The sequence below is a fragment of the Cryptomeria japonica genome, chromosome 7 (assembly GCF_030272615.1).
Source record: "Cryptomeria japonica chromosome 7, Sugi_1.0, whole genome shotgun sequence".
In the NCBI taxonomy this organism is placed as follows: Eukaryota; Viridiplantae; Streptophyta; class Pinopsida; order Cupressales; family Cupressaceae; genus Cryptomeria; species Cryptomeria japonica.
In genome coordinates, this window is record NC_081411.1 from 506,081,481 (window position 1) to 506,102,466 (window position 20,986).

Here is a 20,986-nt window from a genome sequence, read left to right on the forward strand (position 1 = left end):
AGCGCGTCTGGGTTAAACAGAGTAGCGTCTGTGTCCGAAAACCGTGTCTGTGAAGTATATAGGCGCGTCTGTGTTCAAAATTGCAAGAAATTTTTTTTTCAGAGTCCAACAAACAAGAGAAATCAATTTCGGAATACTTGAGCTTCCTAGGTTGTTTCTTCAGGTTTCATCTAGCATTCAACCTGTCTCTGGGTCTCATACAGTCCATCATTGCTTCACATCTCATTTTACATTCACACTTGTCTAAACTTGAGTCAAAAGGTCACTTTCTTGTCCTCATCATACTTTGTCAACATACTACATACAACAACACTTTGCTAAGTGGTCCCTCATCAAGGTTTCTTACCTTTGGGTCTCATTTGGTCTTACTTAGGGTCAAGGTCAGCTTACCTCATCAAGAGAAACTATCCTCTCTTTGGAAGTCACACCTACTCTACTACTTACATACTTGGTCTTACACTTTGGACATTGCAAGTAAACTTCAGATTCATTTACGCTCCATACAACTCTTGGTCTTCCATACTCTTTCCATTTTTCATCTAGTCTCTCACATCTTGGTCAAACACCTAGTTCATGGTTGAAACCCGTCTTCAAAAATCTAGGAGAAAAGCTAAAGAAGCTCAATGGTCCGCCAACATGAGTTCTTATGAGTATGACAATGATTTATTTTTCAATCCTGAGCACACTACATTGCCTGACATGGATGTTTATAGACACATTCCAAATGTGGAAAATGCAGACACTACAAACAACAAGGCTACACACAATGACAATGTGGACAACTTTTCAATACAATCAGCAGATATAGAAGAATCCATAATGAATCCTCATTTCAATAGATTGGTTGAAGAGATAATGAAGAGGGATAGACAATACTTCTTACACATGATGGCACAAAGTGGAGCTAAAATACCTCATGACTTTGACATGTCTCAACTTATGGAAAACCGACCCTCGCAACAAACTCACTCCAACATGGATCAAAGGAGACCCAATAGTGGAGGAAATAGAGGACCACATATGGTACCTAAATCACCATCAGCTTTGCTTCAAAAACCAGAGGTCCCACATACACATGGTCAAACATATGATACTTACCTTCGAAGACCATTATGGAAGCCTTATGCAAATAGATATGCTCAATCACATGCTCAAGCTATGGATCAATCAAAACAAGTGGACATTCAAAGGCATGCTCAAAATTTGGACACAAGGAAACCTCATGTCAAATTTGGGGGCAACACAATAGAACATGACGTGCCTATAGAATATGGTATATATGCACAAAATAGATATGGGGTTCCTCAACATGAAGCTATACCAAGTGCTCCCTATATGCCGCATCAATATAAGCCTCCTCCATATGAACATGTCTATGATCAGTATCATCCATACATGCAACAAGCTCCTCCTCAAATTGGTGTCTCAAACATGGGGTATGCTACAAGAAATCGATCGCCACCTAAGAATAATTTGGAGCAACAAATCAGAGATTTACAAAAGAAAATGGAGGACATGAGTACACCAAAACCAACATACACTATGAGGGACATATGTCCTTATCCATTTGATAAGAGCATTCCAATGCCTCCATTTCCGGCACACTTTGTGACGCCAAAATTTGACAAGTATAGAGGAAAAGGAGACCCCAAGGCACACATATGACAATTTTTCACAGCTTGCATAGAGGTAGCGGCAGAAGAAACATACTTGATGAGGTTGTTCCTGCAAAGCTTAGGTGATCAAGCTATGGAATGGTTCTCTCAATTACCTCCTGGTATTAAGTCATGGGGTGACTTAGCAGAGGCATTTATTTAGCATTTCTCTTACAACATAGAAACAGATATCTCAGTCACTACTTTGTGCAACACCAAGCAAAAAGAGGGAGAATCTTTTGCGTCATTTTTACAAAGATGGAGAAATCTAGCCAACAGATGCTCTTGTGAAATTCCCCAAAAACAAATGGTAGAAATGTTCACACAAAACGTTAACAAGGATATTGGCTATGATCTAAGGAAAGCTTGTTTGTCCACCTTCAAGGATGTTATTGAAAGGGGCTTAGCAATAGAAAAGGTCCTAATTGAACAAGGAGTCATCAAGCTATTCAAGGAAAACAAAGATGACTTTAAAGGAAAAGACAAGCCAAGATTTTGGAATAAAAATAAGAACACAGTCAACGATGGCGTTGTTGATGCCAATACAGTGAGACCCAATTTCATCTTTTCTGGATCAAGTTATATAAACAATCAAGTGAATACTCAAACAACTTCTAGATCATGAAGGAAGTACACTCCATTGGGAGAACCACTTGAATCAGTCTTCAAAAAGCTAGTGGCAAACAAAGTGATCACAGTTCCAGATTTTCCTCCATATGAACCAAAGGTCAAACCAAATTGGTGGAATGATGATGAGTATTGTGAGTTTCATAAGAGCAAGGGTCATAAGACAGGAAATTGCCATCGACTGAAGAATATCGTGCAAGATCTCATTGATAGAGGTGACATTGAGATTGAGGGACATTCGTCTAATCAAGAACATGAGATGTTTAAGGAGCCATTCCCAAAGCATGACAAAGGAAAAGCCCAAGTCACAGATGATCAGGCCAACTATACTAGAGCACCTTACAACTATGACTCAACTATCAATCACATCTCAATGGATAATCATATCTCTACTATTACCATCAAGAACAAAAATCCTGAGAATCCTCCTCAGAGACCCAGGATTGTCCTAAGAGGTGTTGGATCTTCTTCCGAGCCTACCTCTGAATGTCATGTTACAACTCGTCGAGGTAAAATTACTTTGCCAGGTGCTCCAGCTAAAAACACCTCTTCCTCATCAACCAAACCTGAGTATGACCTTGTAGAACAGTTAGGGAAGACACTTGCGCTTATCTCAATCCTTGAGCTCCTACGCATATCCCCCGCACATAAATCCATTCTTGACAAAATCTTGAGAGAAACTGTCATTCCTACTGATCTGAATGTGGACCAGTTTCAAGCCATGGTGGGATACCTTTCCGTTCCACATTCCCTTACATTCACAGAAGCTGATGACGCCTCCATAAGTCAGCCACATAATGCACCATTACATATTGAAGCCTTCATACACAAGCATCGAATAAAGTGAGTCCTGATAGATGGAGGAGCTGGTCTAAACATTTGTACATTGAGCACCATTAAACAATTGGGATATTCCAATAAAGCTGTGAATTCAAAGAATCAAATTACCATCAAGGCATATGATGATGAAGAACGCTCATCCAAGGGCATGATCACCTTACCTCTAAGAATTGGGCCAGTTACAAAGGATGTGGTTTGTCAGGTCCTGGATTTAGATCTCACTTATAATATATTGCTAGGACGTCCTTAGATTCATGAAATGAGGGCAGTCCCATCGACATATCACCAATGCATTAAGTTTCCTCATAATGGAGTCAAGGTAATAGTTAACGGTGATCCTAATCCGTTCATATATTGCAATAACCTGAGATCACATACGGAGACCATCATTCCCAGTAATCGTGAAGTTGTTCCTTCTTCGGCATACATTGACCCTGAGTCATTAAAACCTTCGACATCAAAACAAGGTGAACTTAAAGGTAGATTTCAGGACAAAGGCATGGGAGAATACACTTTAAATCAGACCATGTATTTATGACAAGTCATGAGCTCTCCAAAAGAATTTGGAAGGCCACATACTAATAAGCAAACATTCATCATGACGCTCAAATAGGATCCTACTACCTTTCAAAGATGGGGCGAACTGGAAGAGGAAGATTTATACAAAATGCTCTATAAAGACATTGAAGATGACACACATGATCAGATCAATATACCTTGTGAGAAATATGGCAAAGGCTTCAAGATCCTACAAAAAATCGGGTATGATGGAAAAAGCCCTCTTGGGTTACGCAAAGAAGGCGTCATGGAACCCCTACAACCTCAATTGATTGTAAGAAGAGAACGCTCAAAGGGACTTGGTTTTCTAACTTCCAAGATCCACACAAAAAGGACAGAAGAGGCATAATAAATCAAAGTTGCCAAAGTTCAACAAGAAGATTGCTATTCCACAGATTCCAACGAATGGGAATGGGGTTCAGACAAATCCTCCAGTGACTACGAGCTCACCGAGACATTTAGAGAGCCAGATGAACCCACAAAAGAAGAGGAATTTTATAAAAAGTTTAGAGTTGGTCAAGAAACAACCCATAAGGATTCCGCACAGTCTTCGTCTCAAGGTTCTAGGTCAAAATCACATAGGATGAGGACACCTGTCCTGGAAGGTGCTACTAGTAACGACAATTTGGATTCACTTGCGATCGAAACTGACGAGGAGAGTGCCATCGATGACCTTGACGATTGCCTCGATATACCCGAATATAACCACATCTTCACTCTTAGCCCCTCAAACTCTGAAAACATTAAAGTCCTTCCCCTTGTTCACCACCAACTCATTGACTGGGATTATGAAGGACTAGCACAATTTGACACATTTCAGAATGATGAAGCTATTATTGACTATCTTGGCATATGAGATGATCTTCCCCCTGGGGACCAAAAAGCAGGATACACCATAGAACTCAACAACATGGCATATTTTGGTGAGGGTGTCGGACCTTCCAGTCGCAAAAATGTGAAAATAAGAACAAATCAAGGGTCTTATGGCAAAAACCACACTGTGGCGCTATCTGACCCCAAAAAAGTAAAAAGAAAAGACGTATCTGAGGGCGAAAACCTCTCTGAGGCACCCGAAGATGGAAGGCTCGACATTCTCCCAGCATCATATGAGGAAAAATCATCCATGTTGGTAGAGGAGACTATCAAAACAAACATTGGTACAAAAGAGGTTCCACATAACATATTCCTGGCTCAATCATTAATAGAGTCCGAAAGATCAAAATTCATAAGCTTCTTCAAAGAATGACAAATCAACTTTGCATGGTCATACGCTGAGATGCCTGGACTGGATCCGGATTTGGTAATGCATCATTTGACAGTCAAACCGGGGGCAAAACCAGTGAAACAGAAATTAAGGAAAATGCATCCACAAGTGGCATTACTAGTCAAAGCAGAGCTTGAGAAATTACTCGATGTCGGATTCATACGCCCAATTGATTACCCCGAATGGATCTCCAATTTGGTACCTGTCAGTAAACCAGATTGCAACATTAGAATTTGCATAGATTTCAGAGACATCAACAAAGCTTGTCCAAAGGATGACTTCCCATTACCAAACATTGACTTGATTGTTGATCTCACAGCAGGTCATGAAATGCTATCATTAATGGATGGATTCTCTGGCTATAATCAGATAAGAATTGCACCCGAGGATCAACATAAAACATCATTCACTTGTCCGTGGGGAACTTTCTGCTGGAATGTCATGCCCTTTGGGCTGAAAAATGCAGGTGCTACATATCAAAGAGCTATGACTACTATTTTTCATGATCTCATGCATGTAACTGTGGAAGATTATGTTGACGATCTCTTGGTCAAATCAAGTTTCCACACAATGGAGTTGAAGTGACCGTCAAAGCGGATCCAAATCCATTTATATATTGCAATAATCTGCGACCTAGATCAGAAATAACAATTCCAGCTAATCGAGAAGCTGTTCCATCTTCAGCATATGTGGATCCAGAATCCTTGAAAGCTTCTACATCAAAACAAGCAGAGCTCAAAGAAAAATTCAAGATTAAAGATCTGGGATGTGGTGAGTATATCTTTCATGTTGATCAACTCCCACTATCTCCTAAGGAATTGGATATGAACCACCTAGTGTTGTGGCTACTAAGTCTGAATGCAAATCTCCTCTAGTGGTGCAAGCATCTCTTGATATCAATAGTCCTAAGAGTGGTTCCAGCAAAGAATCTATTGAGTGTATCACCAACCCTCTTGAGAGCTCACATAGCCTTACCATATCATCCACTCATTCCATTTCCACTCCTCTCCCAGACTTGGATCAACAAGAATTACAAAAGCCCTTACTCATTGGGGATCAAAAATCAAGCCTTGAAAAGAAAAATCTGAAAGTCAAAAATAAAGAAAAATCCTTTATTCCAAATCAAAATCAAAAGCTACTGGACTCAGCAAAAATCAAAGTCAAGGATAAAAATCCTATGAAGCAAAAAGAGAAAGAGTTGATCTCCCCTAATATCAAAATAACTGGGGGCAAAAGTTCTACAATTTCAAGTCATAAAGCATACTTGTTGATCCTAAGTCTCCATCATTCTATCCTACTTTCACTTCTTTTCACAGTCATAAGCCTTCATAACTCATCCACTTGTTCCGCACATCCTTTCCCTTCTAGTGATACATCATGGACCTTTAATGGAGCTTCCTCGAAGGACTTTGCTATCAGTGATGCCCAAACTTCTTCAGGTGACACGCATATGGGCCTGTGTAGTCCACACACTAGTAATTCTATCTCAGTTCCTTTATCAACGAAGACAGTCACTCAAGCTACACACCATTCAGTCAAGGAACGATGCAGCTACAATCACAAAGTCAAGCCTCGCACATTTGAGGTAGGTGACTTGGTTCTTAGAGAAAACCCCAAGAATCAGCAAGACAGAGAGAAGAAGGGTAAGTTTGAACCAAACTGGCTTGGTCCTTACATCATCACAGTAGTATATGGCTCTAGAGCATATCAGCTCTCAACTACAGAAGGTGAACCTTTGGAGGATCCTATCAACAGCATGCACCTTTGCAGGTTTTACACATAGCTCTTCAGAGTATCCTAATTCGAAAACACAAAAAAAAATCAAAAAAATTCAAAAATACAAAAAATTATAAAACAAAAAAATCGTTACTTGGTGAAAACCTGGCAAACAGGCGCCTTGTGACACACAAAAAAAAAAACATTGAAAAATCAAAAAAAGTAAAGAGAAATAATTTCGTCCAACGGTGAAAACCACTTCGGTGGCGCCATGGGCAAGTACCATGGTGAAAACTGGGTTCCCAGCGCCATGCATAGAGACATTGCTCCTCCCTCCTTCAGGATTCTCTTTCATCATTTCACTTTGCACACACTCACGACCAATTCGTTCATAATAAACTTACCCATTCCCATCATGGCTTGTTATTGATCTACCTAAGATTGGTTAGCCATTCATAATAAACATTCCTAAACCTCCCTTTCCATCCATAATAAATTAGATCCTATCTGTGGCTAAGGCAAATCCTATGTCTAGTGATGGGTGTGGAACTAAGAACATCACATGTTTCGAGGAGTATAGTTTCTTCTAGCTTTCTCCAGTCTATCCGCAACATTTGCATCTTCTCTGCAATAAAGTATTAGTTTCATCTTCTCCACAATAAAGTATCAGTTTCATGGATTCAGTCAGTTTTAGATGAGAAACAGCAGCAACAATGGGCTTCAACAAAATCAAATCTTTCAACAGACTCAGACAACATATGGTTCAGTGCTATCTATCCTTTTTGTGAAAGTGAACATTGTGACCACAATCAAATAAGACTTATACAGGTGACAAGAGACACTAAACTTGAGGACTATAGTGGGTGTTGGTGTCGAGTCTTGGTTTTGTTTTGATTTTATCTTTCTAGTGACATGTCTTTTAGCTTTTCCAGGATGTCTTTGACTAGAGATTCTATCTCCAGGATGTCTTTGACTAGAAAGGCAAGGATGGGGTATCGTCACCTATTTGTATTTGCTGTCTGTGGATTGTCTCTTAGTAATGCTATGACTTGTCCAAGGATATGAGGACACTGTGAGTCTAGTATGAACTGGGGCATTCCTTGTTTGTGACTGTCTTATCTCCATGCAAACAGGTACAATGACTTTCTGGGTCGAACATATGCCTCGATTGTCATAACCTATTTTGCCATAATAAAGCTCAATGATGATAACGCACAAGAAGCTCTTTCACTTTCATATCTTCTGTCTTCCATCCCCCTTTCTTGATTGACTTCCATCATCCTTCTCGAGTCCGCGTAGCCTACTATCACATGACTAAGTATAATGACACACCAAAAACATTTGCATTTCATGTAGTTGCACCTACATTACCACATATAAGCATTTCATACATACATATAGATATCACAACTGCATCACATCTTGCACACAACACCTGTTAGCACAATTTACATTTGCATTATTATATTCATCTGCATCATATACATTCACATTTGCATCATGCATAACATATAGAATCATAAAAGAACAAAAATATTGCATTGCATCATGTAAATATTTGCATCCATATCATAAGCATCACATAAGAACATCTCATCACATAGGTACACATGCATATAGCTGCCGCAAAAATGAATCATCTCTTATATATATAATCAAAAATGTCATGATACAATGATGTCAAAAAATCATATGACTACAATCACCCGCAGGTGTCTACAATACAAAAAATGGTACAAATACTGATGCAAGGGAGCCCTCTATGGCTATGATGAACTCCCTCCCTCAGAGCCGCCTGGCCTCGATGGAATCTGAGCCCTAGAAGGACCCGCTCCAGGATCACCCTGCCTATCTGGTGGTGGTGGAGGACCCATGACCCCACCACTCGATGCCTGTCTCCTCTGGCTCCCTCCCATAGCTGTCGCTGTCCGCGATGGTCTATGGAAGCTCCTCGCCCGCTGATCTGCTGGCACGGAAAAATAATACAGGTCCCTCCAGTAGGAAATCTCCTCTCCGGCTCATAGGACATATGCGTAGCCTGCTCCTGTGTCCTCCACCGCCTGCCTCCCTGCCCTCAGCGCTGTCTCAGCCTCTGTGTAGCACTAGATAGCCTGATCCCGCTCTCGCTAAGTATCCCTGAGCCTGGTCCTGAGCCGATCCCTCTCCCTCTCTAGATCCTGAATCTCATCTGCCTGGCCCTGGTAGATCTCCCTCAGATCCAGCAGCTCAGCCTCCACTGGGTCAACCCCCTCTGCCTCTGCCTCTGCCCATGGCTCTCCCACTGCGGGTGCCTGCCCATGTACCTCTCCCTGTACCTGTACTGGTGCCTGAATGGGTACCTGTCTCGGTACATGCCTAGGTCCCTATACCTGTCTCTGTCCCAGTGCCTGTACTGGCACTTGTCCCTGCACCTGTCCCTGTCTCTGTCCCTATGCTCTAGGACCCTGTGCTATTGGTACCTGTAGGGGCACTCCACTGTGACCCCTCACCACCTGGGCCTGTCCCTCCTATCCACCCTCTCTCTGAGGTGCCACCCTCCTCTCCCTAACTACTCCCCTCCGCCGCTGTCAGCCTCTACCCCCATCACCCCCACCATCATCATCATCATCTCCTCCTCCATCTCCATCCAGTAGCTCTCCTGGATCTATCAATCGGGGGAATGGATGCTCGGCCCAATACGCTGTATACTCTGCATCCATCCCGACATCCTCAATCTTAGGCCACATGTCCCAAGGAAGGGGTATCATCTCTGCCAGCTATGTGACTGCCTGATCATATGACAACAACGGCCCGAACTGCACTTGATCCCTAACTGTACGGGCATACATACCCGAGCCTCGTGGCATCCGCTGGATCCGGCCAAACTGTCAGCCAATCCTGTCTACCAGCTGCCTCTCCAGTATATAGGGCATCCGCCCAATCAAATATCTGCTCCTGAAGGTGTAAGGCAGCTCCACTGCATCATCCTCCCACTCCTCACATCCCAGATACGGCCTCTAGATGACAACATCAATGTCATCTATCACTCGCCACCAATACTCTAACCTGCCAATCCGAGGCTGTCACGTGATCATGTCGTACAGATGAACAAAACTTCATCCATGACCCCTGCCTCTGAAATGTATCGGTCGCGTGATAGGCAGATGCTCGTATGCCCAAACCTGCAGTAGTGTCACTCCACAACCCAGTCCTACTAATCCATGGTAGACAAACTGGTGAAGCTCATAATATAGGTGGGCCAAAACACATGGACCCCACGCATATCTGGTGTGCTGCATCACCGATGTCTCCAGTGCTCCTCCCCAGCCCACTGCCAATCCCCATGTCGCTCTGTCCAGACACAGGAACCCACTGATAGCTCCTCCAATCACAGCTGGCAAAGCTAACCCTGTCGCAGTCATGGTATCCCATGCCACATGTCCTACTCTCATCTCTACTCCAGGATCCTGGAACACCCATCTCAATGCCTCCCTGTCTCCGTCATGATCATATGGAATCAGCTCTCCATCAATCGGTATCTGCAGAATCCGGTAGACATCCTCGAGGGTGACTGTCATCTCACCCATCGGCAAATGAAATGTGCATGTCTCTGAATGCCATCTCTCGGCCAGCGCAGTCAGCAAACCCATGTTTGCCCGAAACTCAGGCACATACAATACGTGTCTCAAACCATCTCCTCGATAGTAGCTCTATCCTGAAAAGACAACTCAGGTCACAATCTCTGTGTGGACGGGAATCTCTTCCATGACTCTAGCATAGGCAAATACTCCTGCAGTCAAACAAATCAATCATGTCAGTCATGGTGGCATTCCCTTTTCATCACAAAATGCTACTCGCTATCTAAATGCATATGGTTATCTATTCTATTGACACTCACTGTTCATCACAAAGTGTTGCTATCTATCCAAGTAGTGCTCCCTGTTCATCACAAAGTCCTATGTGTGTGACATTCCCTGTTCATCACAAAGTGTTACTCACATTTTGCACTCCCTGTTCATCACAAAGTGCTACTCATACTTTGGGTACTCCTTGTTCATCACAAAGTACTCTATCTTGGTGCTCCCTATTCATCACAAAGTGCCTTGATCTATCCCAGTCTTCCTAGAGGACCTGCTTGAGTGTATCCTCTCAGCAGCTTATCCAATCGACAACGTATGTTCATCACAAAACTGCCGATTTGACCTAGAAGACCAAAACCTTGCATTTTCAGACACAAACGCGTTTCTAACTCACAAACGCGCCTATAGACTGCACAAGCGCGCCTGAACAACACAGACATGCCTGTTTGACATAAACGTGCCTACATTTGTCACAAACGCAACTTCGCAACACAAACGCCCCTTCAGGACGCAAACGCGCCCGCATTAGACACAAACGCGGTTCCAGACGCAGACGCGCCTGGCACTGACACAGACGCGCCTGGCAGACACAGACGCGCCTGGCACTGACGCAGACGCGGTTGCACGTTTTTGCACTTTTTTGTGCCCTATTCTTAAGCACATTTATTGCTAAATAGCATGCATTAATGACAAAATTGAATGCGTCAAAGTACGAGGAGGTTTGGTGGTACTTACCGGCTCTCCTGCCTCTGCTGGTCTCTGAAATCGGCAAACGCGGTCAAATCTGTGTACGACAGCCATCGCTGCTGACTGCTACTGCTCTTTTTCTCACTCTGCACTGTGATCTCGTGAAGGTGTAGATGACAATGAGGATGTCTTTTGCCCGTGGTCTATCTTATAGCCTACCCTAGCCCTCGCCTTCGTTTCCCGAGTCAGTCTTCTTTATCCCGTGACTCTGTCACTTTATCCGACCATTCCATTCTAGCCTTTCTTTCTTATCGAGAGATTGTCTGCAATCTTTCCAGACTTTTTCATCCAATCTCTTGAGGGGGCATATCATTCCCATCCTGGGGAAACTCTATATCAGTTCATCTTATCTTCTTTGAAACAACGCGACAAGCCGCATTGTCTCAAAGAGGGGCAAAATGTAGACACCTAAAATTGTCATGTCTAATTAAATAAATATTTTATTTATTTAATTATCTAAGCTTAATTCTTCTATTAATTAAATAAATCCTTATTTATTTAATTAATTCATTTATCCTCTTCTAGCCTTATTTCTCATTTAAATAAATACATTTATTTATTTAAATTATCCTCTTCCTAAATTAAATAAATATTCTTATTTATTTAATTATCCTACTTCTACTATTAATTAAATAAATCTTTATTTATTTAATTAATTCATTAGCCTTTTCAACCCATGACACATGTCATTCATCTCTTAACTCATACACTACCTACCCCTTTCATTATTTTACTATTTCTTATACCTACCCTCTAATCTTAGCCGACCTCCTTTTACACCTCTCAATCTCATCCCTCCATTTCATATTGTGTCTTCTATATAAGGAGATGCTTCCTTCATTATCAAATCCTAATCGTTCTATGCATTCTAATCATTCATTCTAATGAAGCATTCTAATGACCTAATCGACAATTTGGAGGACTTGACTACACTACGATCCTACTTGCAACCACATTCCGTTCTTTGTTGAGCTCTTGTGCATATAAAATCTGAGAGCAAATATATCAAGCAAGATCAATGGAGATAGGAAGAATGGAGATCAAAACCCTATTGGACATGTGATGGTATAATCTTTGTGATTTCATTTGATTTGCATTGTCTTAGGTAATCTTCATATGTTATGGTGGATCTTTGTTGTTGTTAGGCTAGGGTTTTGTGGTTGAATCCATTTAGCCTTTCAATCTTGTTATTATTGTTATCCATTTTCACCATACACAATTCTAAATGCAATGGTTGTACATGTATGTAGTAATAATGTAAATAAAATCTAAATGAATGCAAATGACTCTATAATGAATGCTTTTTGTATGATAATGGTTGAACCAATTTTAACTCAGATATAAATTGAAGAAATTTTAGTCAGATTGATAGAGAGAAAAATTGATGATAGAAAGAATGTTAGAAAGACTGTGATTTAGACAGAAGATGAGAAATCAACAAACTATCAATAAGCAATTGAGATAAGAATAAGAATGAAATCGAATGAATCATGAACCTATGTCACATATTTTATTGCGTCAATATATATTCATCACTGAGCCTTATTATTGAACAATGAAGCTTTACCACATCAGGGTATAAGGAACCAAGATGTAAAGATATCTCATTGAAGAAACAAACATGTAGTAGACAAGGAGTGAACCCTCCATTTTGGGAATTGTGTTAGGGGTTGAGGTATGTGTGGCGATTTCACCTTGATGTGAAGGCTCTTATCAGAGACACCCACTAGAGAAATTTCCCTAGAATTTCATCGGTTCACACCACAAACAGCAAACAAAGAAAAAAGATAATGCCCATCATAGCTCCTCTAGTCACTTGTGGACATCCTTGAGTAGCATAGGAACAATATATGTTGCCAAATGATAAAAAGATAAAGACTGACCCAGACAAAATTCAACAGCTATACTGATGTTGTGCCTTCGTTCTCAGTTGTTTGATGTGATGGTTGATAATGTCTGATCTCAGAAAGTTGCGGACCCCGTTTAAGACTGACCTGTCTGATTTCGAGTGTATCCTCTTCTGTTTAAGACAAGATAATGATCACGTTGATATGGATATGATACGATTGATAAGATAGTTTGATCAGTTGATTGCAGATTTTTGACTAGATAGTCATATCCTTTGTTAACTTCGTGTGAAGTGTTTGCTGGATATCTGCTAGGGTATTTGTTTCTCACAAGACATTCTATTGCAAGTTTTTGATTGATTGATTTTGATTTTTTAGTTCTTTTCCAAGAGCTTTTTCAATGTTTTTGGATTATGTGGATCAATATTTGAATGTTTTTTGGTTAATTTTTCATATTTGACTATTTTTGGATGATTTTTTTAGGACTTTATATGGATGTTTTTGGTATTTCATGATTTTCAATGTTTTTGGGTTGTGAGTTTTCCAATGTTTTTGGATTTTGAGTTTTTCAATATTTTTGGATTTGTTCAGGACTTTATATGATTTTTTTGATTTTTTCAGGACTTTATCTGATTTTTTGGATTATTTTAGTTATGCCCCTAGTGTGCAGACCTATATGACATGATGATCTGCAGAATGTATATGGAGACAAATGAATTTTTGACATGACCTATGTGAATGCAATATGCATGATGAAGATGCATTTCCTATTCGAACAAGGTTGACTGTGTTCATTTTTTCATTTGTAATACACCAAATGAAATGGAGGTGCAAAAAATTTCATAGATAAGTGGTCAATCAACCTTAAGGTCCCAAGGATCATTCCTCTCAACAAACTTAGTGACTAGGATTTACAAATGGAGACGTGAAAAAAATTCCTCATTGGTTCTTAAAAATTTGATCTTCATTTGCCCATGTGTGTGCAGATGAGTTAATTCATGCTCTTGTGTTCACTAAAGATCCTTAACATCCTATATGACTAGCTACATGGTTTATCCTAACTTCAAAAGCATCTCGAATAGAGCCTTGTTGCCAACAATCCTTGAGAGCTCCGACGAGGTTATAGACTGTAATATTTCAAATATTGCTCCATTGCCAGTAGGCATTCATAGCCCTGATGGAGTTACTTGCATGTTCCCATAGTTAAGCTTTTTATTTCATTTTGTATACATGATATTTTAGTTATATATCATTGCTTTTTTTGCCTTTAGATGGATATTGCAATATTGTTCTGTCCATTCAAAAGTAACTCCTTTCTTGAGTAAATGCTAGAATGGGTGACACTTATCTGCCAACTGTGCTATGAATCTCCTTATGGATTGTAATCTTCCTTGTAACCCTCTGAGTTGTTTAAGTGTTAACAAAGGTTGCATATCAATGATTGCCTTGACCTTGGCAGGGTCTATTTCAATTCCTCTGTTTGATACTATAAACCCTAATAGTTTACCTGCTATTACACCAAACACACATTTCTTCAGGTTTAATCTGACATTATACTATTCCAACTGATCAAATATCTGTGTAAGAACTGTAAGGTGACTTTCTCTGGTTTGTGATTTAGCCAATATGTCATCCACATAATCTTCCATTATGTTATGGATCATGTCACGAAACAACATTGTCATGGCTCTTTGGTATGTTGCTCCGGTGTTTTTAAGACCAAATGGCATCACATTCCAGCAATTGATTCCCCATGGGCATGTAAAGGCCATTTTATGTTGATATTCTGGTGCAATTTTAATTTGGTTTTATCCTAAAAAACCATCCATTAAGGATAGCATCTCATTTCCAGCTGTTAGGTCAACTATCATGTTGATATTGGGTAGCGGGAAGTCATCCTTAGGACAAGCTTTATTTAGATCTTGAAAATCAGTACAGATTCTCATGCCTCCCGTGGGCTTAGTCACATGCACCAGGTTGGATATCCATTCCGCATAGTCAATAGGTCTAATAAAACCTACATCCAACAACTTTTGTAGTTCTATTTTAACCAGTAATGCGATACTTGGATGCATTTTTCTCAATTTTTGCTTGTAAGGTTTAACTCCTGGTATCAATGGTAAGTGATGTAACACTAATTCAGAGAATAAGCCCGGCATGTTTGAATAGGACCAAGAAAAGTTGATAGGTCGTTGCTTGAAAAAATGAATGAATCTGTCTTTTTCTTCTTTGCTTAGTGATTTTGCCAGATGGATGTTATGTACAACCTCCCCTTCTGCTATGTTTACTTCTTTTGTTTCCTCTATAAGTACTACTAAACTTTCTCTTTCCATAGGAAGATTATCCAAGTCACTTTTTTCATTATGGGTGGTTTGATCCTTATCTTCTGTTGGAGAAGTACTTTCTTCTCCAAAGTATGTCATTCTATTTAGGTCTATAGCAAACCCTGCTTTATGATCACCTTGCGGAAATCCCTCTCTGACTCCTAAAAATTCTGAAATTACTTCATTGTTTTCAAACCAATCCAACATTGGTTTTCCTTCTTTCCCCCAATCAATCAAGTGTGAATGTACTAGGGGTAAATCATTACTCCCTTCTTTAGTAGAATCTGATAACATGAAGACTTGATTGTTTGACTAGCTTTGTGTATCTTCATCTTGTATAAGCCTTATTTGATTCCTTAATATTACACTTTTAGGTGGGCTAGAATCATGGAGTGATAAGAATTCGTAACCATGAGAGTTTGTCTCAATTTCAATATATGTTTCATCATATGAGCTATCATCACTTATTTCTTCTTGTTCTTGTCCCTGATTCTGTTGTAGATTGATTGGTCTTCTTTGCACATTAGTGACCCTTCTTAAGCCTAGTATAAGCCTTTGCAATCTTTCTTCATCTGTTTCATTAGGTTGAGCTTGAGTTTCTTCTTGTAGTAGAAGTAGTGACAATAACCATGGGTGGGATTTAGGTGGTGGGGTTAATCCTGCATCTATTGCCACATTAGCTTGTAGTATTGTGTCAATAACTGCATCATTTTGTAACTCAGTGGTGGGTTCTTGCAAGAGTTGTCTCATGTCTTCCCCATCTGATTCTATACTTAGTGATGTAGGTACCCGATTACTCATTTGAGATGAATATGGAAGCATCTATTTTGACAAATTCCTGTGTGATATGTAATTTGTTGTTTTGCTTGGTCGATTTAGTACATCAAGAGTACGTTGTCTTGCTTCGGTAATATGTTGTACATGCTTGTATCCCAATCCTTGATTCCTTTGATTATCATTAGGAACAACAGGTTCTAGTCTTCCTTGTTTCTGTAACCCAAGGCCTATGGTACCATCATATCCATGTCTTTGGAGTATTTTGAATCCATTGCCATACTGATCTATGTGTATTCTGGGTATTGTCATATGATCTTCTTCTTTATATATCCAATGGTTAACATCTTTGTTCAGGGATTCTTCTTGTAAGTCGCCCCATCTAATAAAAGAGCATGAATCTATGTATTTGACAATTTCTTTTCCTTTGTCTCACTTTTGCACTATAGTGTGAGGTTTCCCAAAGGACTTAGGAGAAAAAGACAATTGTTTCCCACTTAAAGTATTTGCAATAGAGTACTCTCCACAACCCATATCTTTTATTTGTAAGGAGGATGTTGTAGGCATATCTTTTTTTGTTTTTGTGATCTTTAATGTTTCCAGTTGTGTAGTGAGAGGTGCAGCCTGATTGATAGGTACCCGATTATCGAAACTGTCTTTCAGATAATTGCAATATTGGAACGGATCTGGATCACCCTTTATGGTGATTTCAATACCATTGTATGGAAATTTGACACACTGATGAAATATGGATGGTACTACTTGCATGGTGTGAATCCATGGGCGGCCCAATAACATGTTATATCCTAGCTCTCTATCCAAGACTTGAAAAGAGACCTCTGTTGTTATTGGTCCTACTTGTATAGGTAATGTTACAATGCCTTTAGATGGGCGTTCTTTGTTATCGTAAGCCTTGATATTTATCCTTTTGGAAGAATCAATGTGAAGTTCAGAATATCCTAGTGTTTTGATGGTGTAGGAGCACCCTTCCAATCTCTTCCTCCTTCTTTGTTTTATTGGTGTTATGCTTCTTTTGAAGCCATTGTATATAAAATAAAGGGCCATGTGCTCATTGGTTATAGTTAAGGTCCTAGTTGAGGTCTTAGGGTCATAAGTCAAGATTGAGATTTTCTTGAAATTTGAGGGTATGTGTGCCTTTGAGGTGTTTATGTGTCCTTCCTAGCATGGTGGTGTCCTTAGGTATGCCCAATGTGGGTCTAGGAGTCAAGAAAAGCAACATTGGGAAAGTTGCTCAAAAGTTGCATGACAACTTTTAAAAGTTGTCAAGCAACCTTTCCACCATGAGGTCAAAATCCTTAATGTAGCATGGACAACCCTAACATGGGCACATAGACCAAGGAGAGGGTAGTATAAGTAGTTACAAACCCTAAGTTAATGGGTTGGATGTCAGACATTGTATGGCCCAAGCAAACTGACTTGACTGTGACTACAATTTTGTTGCCAGTCGACACAAAAGGAGTAAAGAAAGATCATTAATGGATTGATTTTCATGAAAAACTATGTGGAGTGTCTTGTATGGTGTTCTTAATCTCATTTTGAGAACTTAGATTAGGTTTTGATTTGTAAGGGAGGTGTGTTTGTAAATATTTTGTGAATTTGCTCCTTATTGTCTAGTTTTGGACTAGTTTGTGTAAATGGCTACATAACTCCATTCCCCATTGTGGAACCACCATGAAACCATGGGGAATGAGAGTGCAGACCTTTTACTATAGTTCAATGCAAGAAGGGCCCTTGAAAATTCAAGGAGGCCAAACAAAGACCCACTCCTAGGTGAGACTGGACAGTGCCTGACTAGGAAGGGTTAAGTTGCAAAGGTCTTGGAGAGCAAGTTTGGTCAAAGGAGAGTGCACCCTTTGGAGGATTTGTAGAGGAGTGTGTCAAGTACCACTGGTGTGAAGGAGGATCCTCCACCAATCCAAACAAGGTGGCAAGAACAACAAACCTACACTATGTTCTTGGCAGGCCTAAAAACCCTCCTAAAAACCCTTAAAAACCTTAAAATCCACTTAGGGCACTATATGGCCACTTGGAGGCCCAAAAATAGAGAATTCCTTGAGCCCTTTCAAAATTAATGGTAGTCCATTTTGGGAGTTTGGGTTGTTTTTTCATCGTTTGTGAGAGGGAGCCCTAAAGGACTAGGTAGGAGGCCTAATTGGTCAAAATCCTTGTAGCCCTATTTTGTAGGCAAAAACACAAAATAGTGAAATTGGTAAGGGGTTGAAAGCTTGAAACCTCTTGGGGGCACATGGATGGGTGGAAAAAACCTTGTTAGAGACCTGACCTATCCTTGCTAAGACCTTGGAAGGTGTGGAACAAGCCAAGCCCTTATTGGCCATAGTAAGGGGTTTTGAGTCTCATGAGTATGTGAAACCTTAGGAGCAGCATTACAAGTCATTGGTGGGTGGATTGGGCAAGGTTAGGGGATTCCTCAAGTAAGGGAGGTCCTAGAGACCCTAGGATGTAAGGAAAACACATGGTGATCCAAGGGAAGGATCCTAGAGCATAGACTAGGCTAGTCTATCCCATACCTCAACCCATCAGATTGGTATCAGAGCACAGTTAAAGATTTGTTGGACTGTGTATGTCTCTATATACTGGTGAATTGGTAGGAGAGAGCAGAATGGTGACTAATGTAGAGCTAGCTAGGGAGGTAGAAGGGAAGAAGGAGAAATATAGACTCCTTGAAGAAGCTATGAGTGAGATAAGGGATAAACTGCAGGAAGTGGTGGATCAGAGGACACAAGGACCTTGGGGTGAAGGCACCAAGGATAAAGGAAAGAAAATTTTAGACATAGATGACATTATACCTGAACTAGATCCCTTGTTTAATGAAGAACCCTTTGTAAAAGCTATCAAGGCTTTGAACACCAAAGCTTTTGAAGGATTGCCACATTTCAGTGGAAGGATGGATATTGATACTATCATGGAATGGATTGAGGACATGGAAAACCACTTTGAGTGTGAAGGAGTGACAGAGGCTCAAAAGGTTAAAGTTGCCAAATCAAGATTAAGGGGAGCAGCTTTGACATGGTGGAAGTACCTCCAAGAAGAGAGAGTTAGCATGGGGAAGCTACCTATTGCCAATTTGAAGGCCATGGTGAGCAAGATCAAAGAGAACTACTTACCAGAGGATTATGAAGTCCAACTTCATAAGAAGAGATAGGGATTGAAGCAAAAAGACCTTGATGTGACCTCCTACACCAAATAATTTCAAAAACTTTGTCTTAGATCTAAAGTCCAAGAAGATGAAACTATTAAGGTGTCTAGGTATCTAAGCGGCCTAAAGTGGAACATTCAAGAGGAGATAAGCCTATGGACTCCTACTACTATTCAAAAATGTCATTATCTTGTTGTCAAGGTGGAAGAGAGGAACAAAAGGAAAGGAGACTCTAATAATAGGGGTAGAGGCAGAGGTAGAGAACAAATGAATCACGGAGGTGGTTATCAAAGCAAGGAAAATGAGCAGAGGAACCAAGGAGAAGCCAAGTTGACTGAACATGGCAGTGAAATCAATCTCAAAGGGGGCCATTCTAGAGGAAGATGTGCACAAGGTGGTCCAAGTAGGGGTAGAGGTACTGATAGAGGTAACTCCTACTTTGCCACTATGAAGTGTTACAATTGTGGTCAATTGGGACACCCAGCATATAGATGCCCTAACAAGCCTACCTAATCAAATAGTGGAAAGAGGGTTGCTTATGCACATGAATAATCTTCAAGCAGCAAGAAACCTGAAGTAGACCATATTGAATCAGAGACTGGAGAAAATTTGATGTTCAATAGGGTCTTGATAAGACAGCCAGTCAAGAATGAACCTAAGCATAGGAGAGCATTGTTTAGGGTGAGATGCAAGATCCTTGGTAAAGTTTGCAAGGTGATAGTTGATTCAGGGTCAACTGATAACATAATATCAGAGGAGGCAACCAAGAAGTTGAAACTTACAAGGATACCCCACACTAACCCATACAAGGTGACATGGTTGAACCATGAGCAGAGTGTGCTAGTCAATGAACAGACTTGGGTAGAGTTTTCTATTGGAGGATACAAGGATAAGATCCTTTGTGATGTGTTACCTATGGATGCTTGTCACCTATTACTAGGTAGACCCTGGCAATTTGATAGGAATGTGATCTATGATGGAGAGGAGAACTCTATTTCATTCAAGAAGGATAGCAAGACCTTCAAGATTCAGCCTTTGATAGAGAATGAAGAGGGAACTTTAAGAACACCTAGTATCTTATTGGCTACTGGTAAAGAATTCTTAAACTCGCTACATGAGGAGGAGATAGTGAAGTGTGCCATATTTGTGAAGCCAAAGGAGGAAGAAGACAACATGCAGACAGATGTACCCAAGGAGGTGAAGAAAATGTTGCAAGAGTATAAGGACATAGTGAGTGATGGAGCACCTACAACATTCCCACCAAGAAGGTCTATAAGTCATCAAATAGGCTTTGTTCCCAGAGCATCTCTACCTAAAAAGGCAGCATATAAACTCACACCTGATCAAAATAAGGAAGTAGCAAGGCAAGTGCAAGAGTTATTGGAACAAGGACTGATTAAGAAGAGCATCAGCCCATGTGCAGTCCCGGTAGTGCTAGCATCCAAAAAAGGAGGTAAGTGGAGACTTTGCACTAATTCAAGGGCAATCAATAGGAACACCATAAGGTATAGGTTTCCTATTCCTAGGATAGAGGATTTAATAGACTGTTAGGAGGTGCTATGTATTTTATCAAATTGGACCTTAAAAGTGGTTATCACCAGATTAGAATCAAGGAGG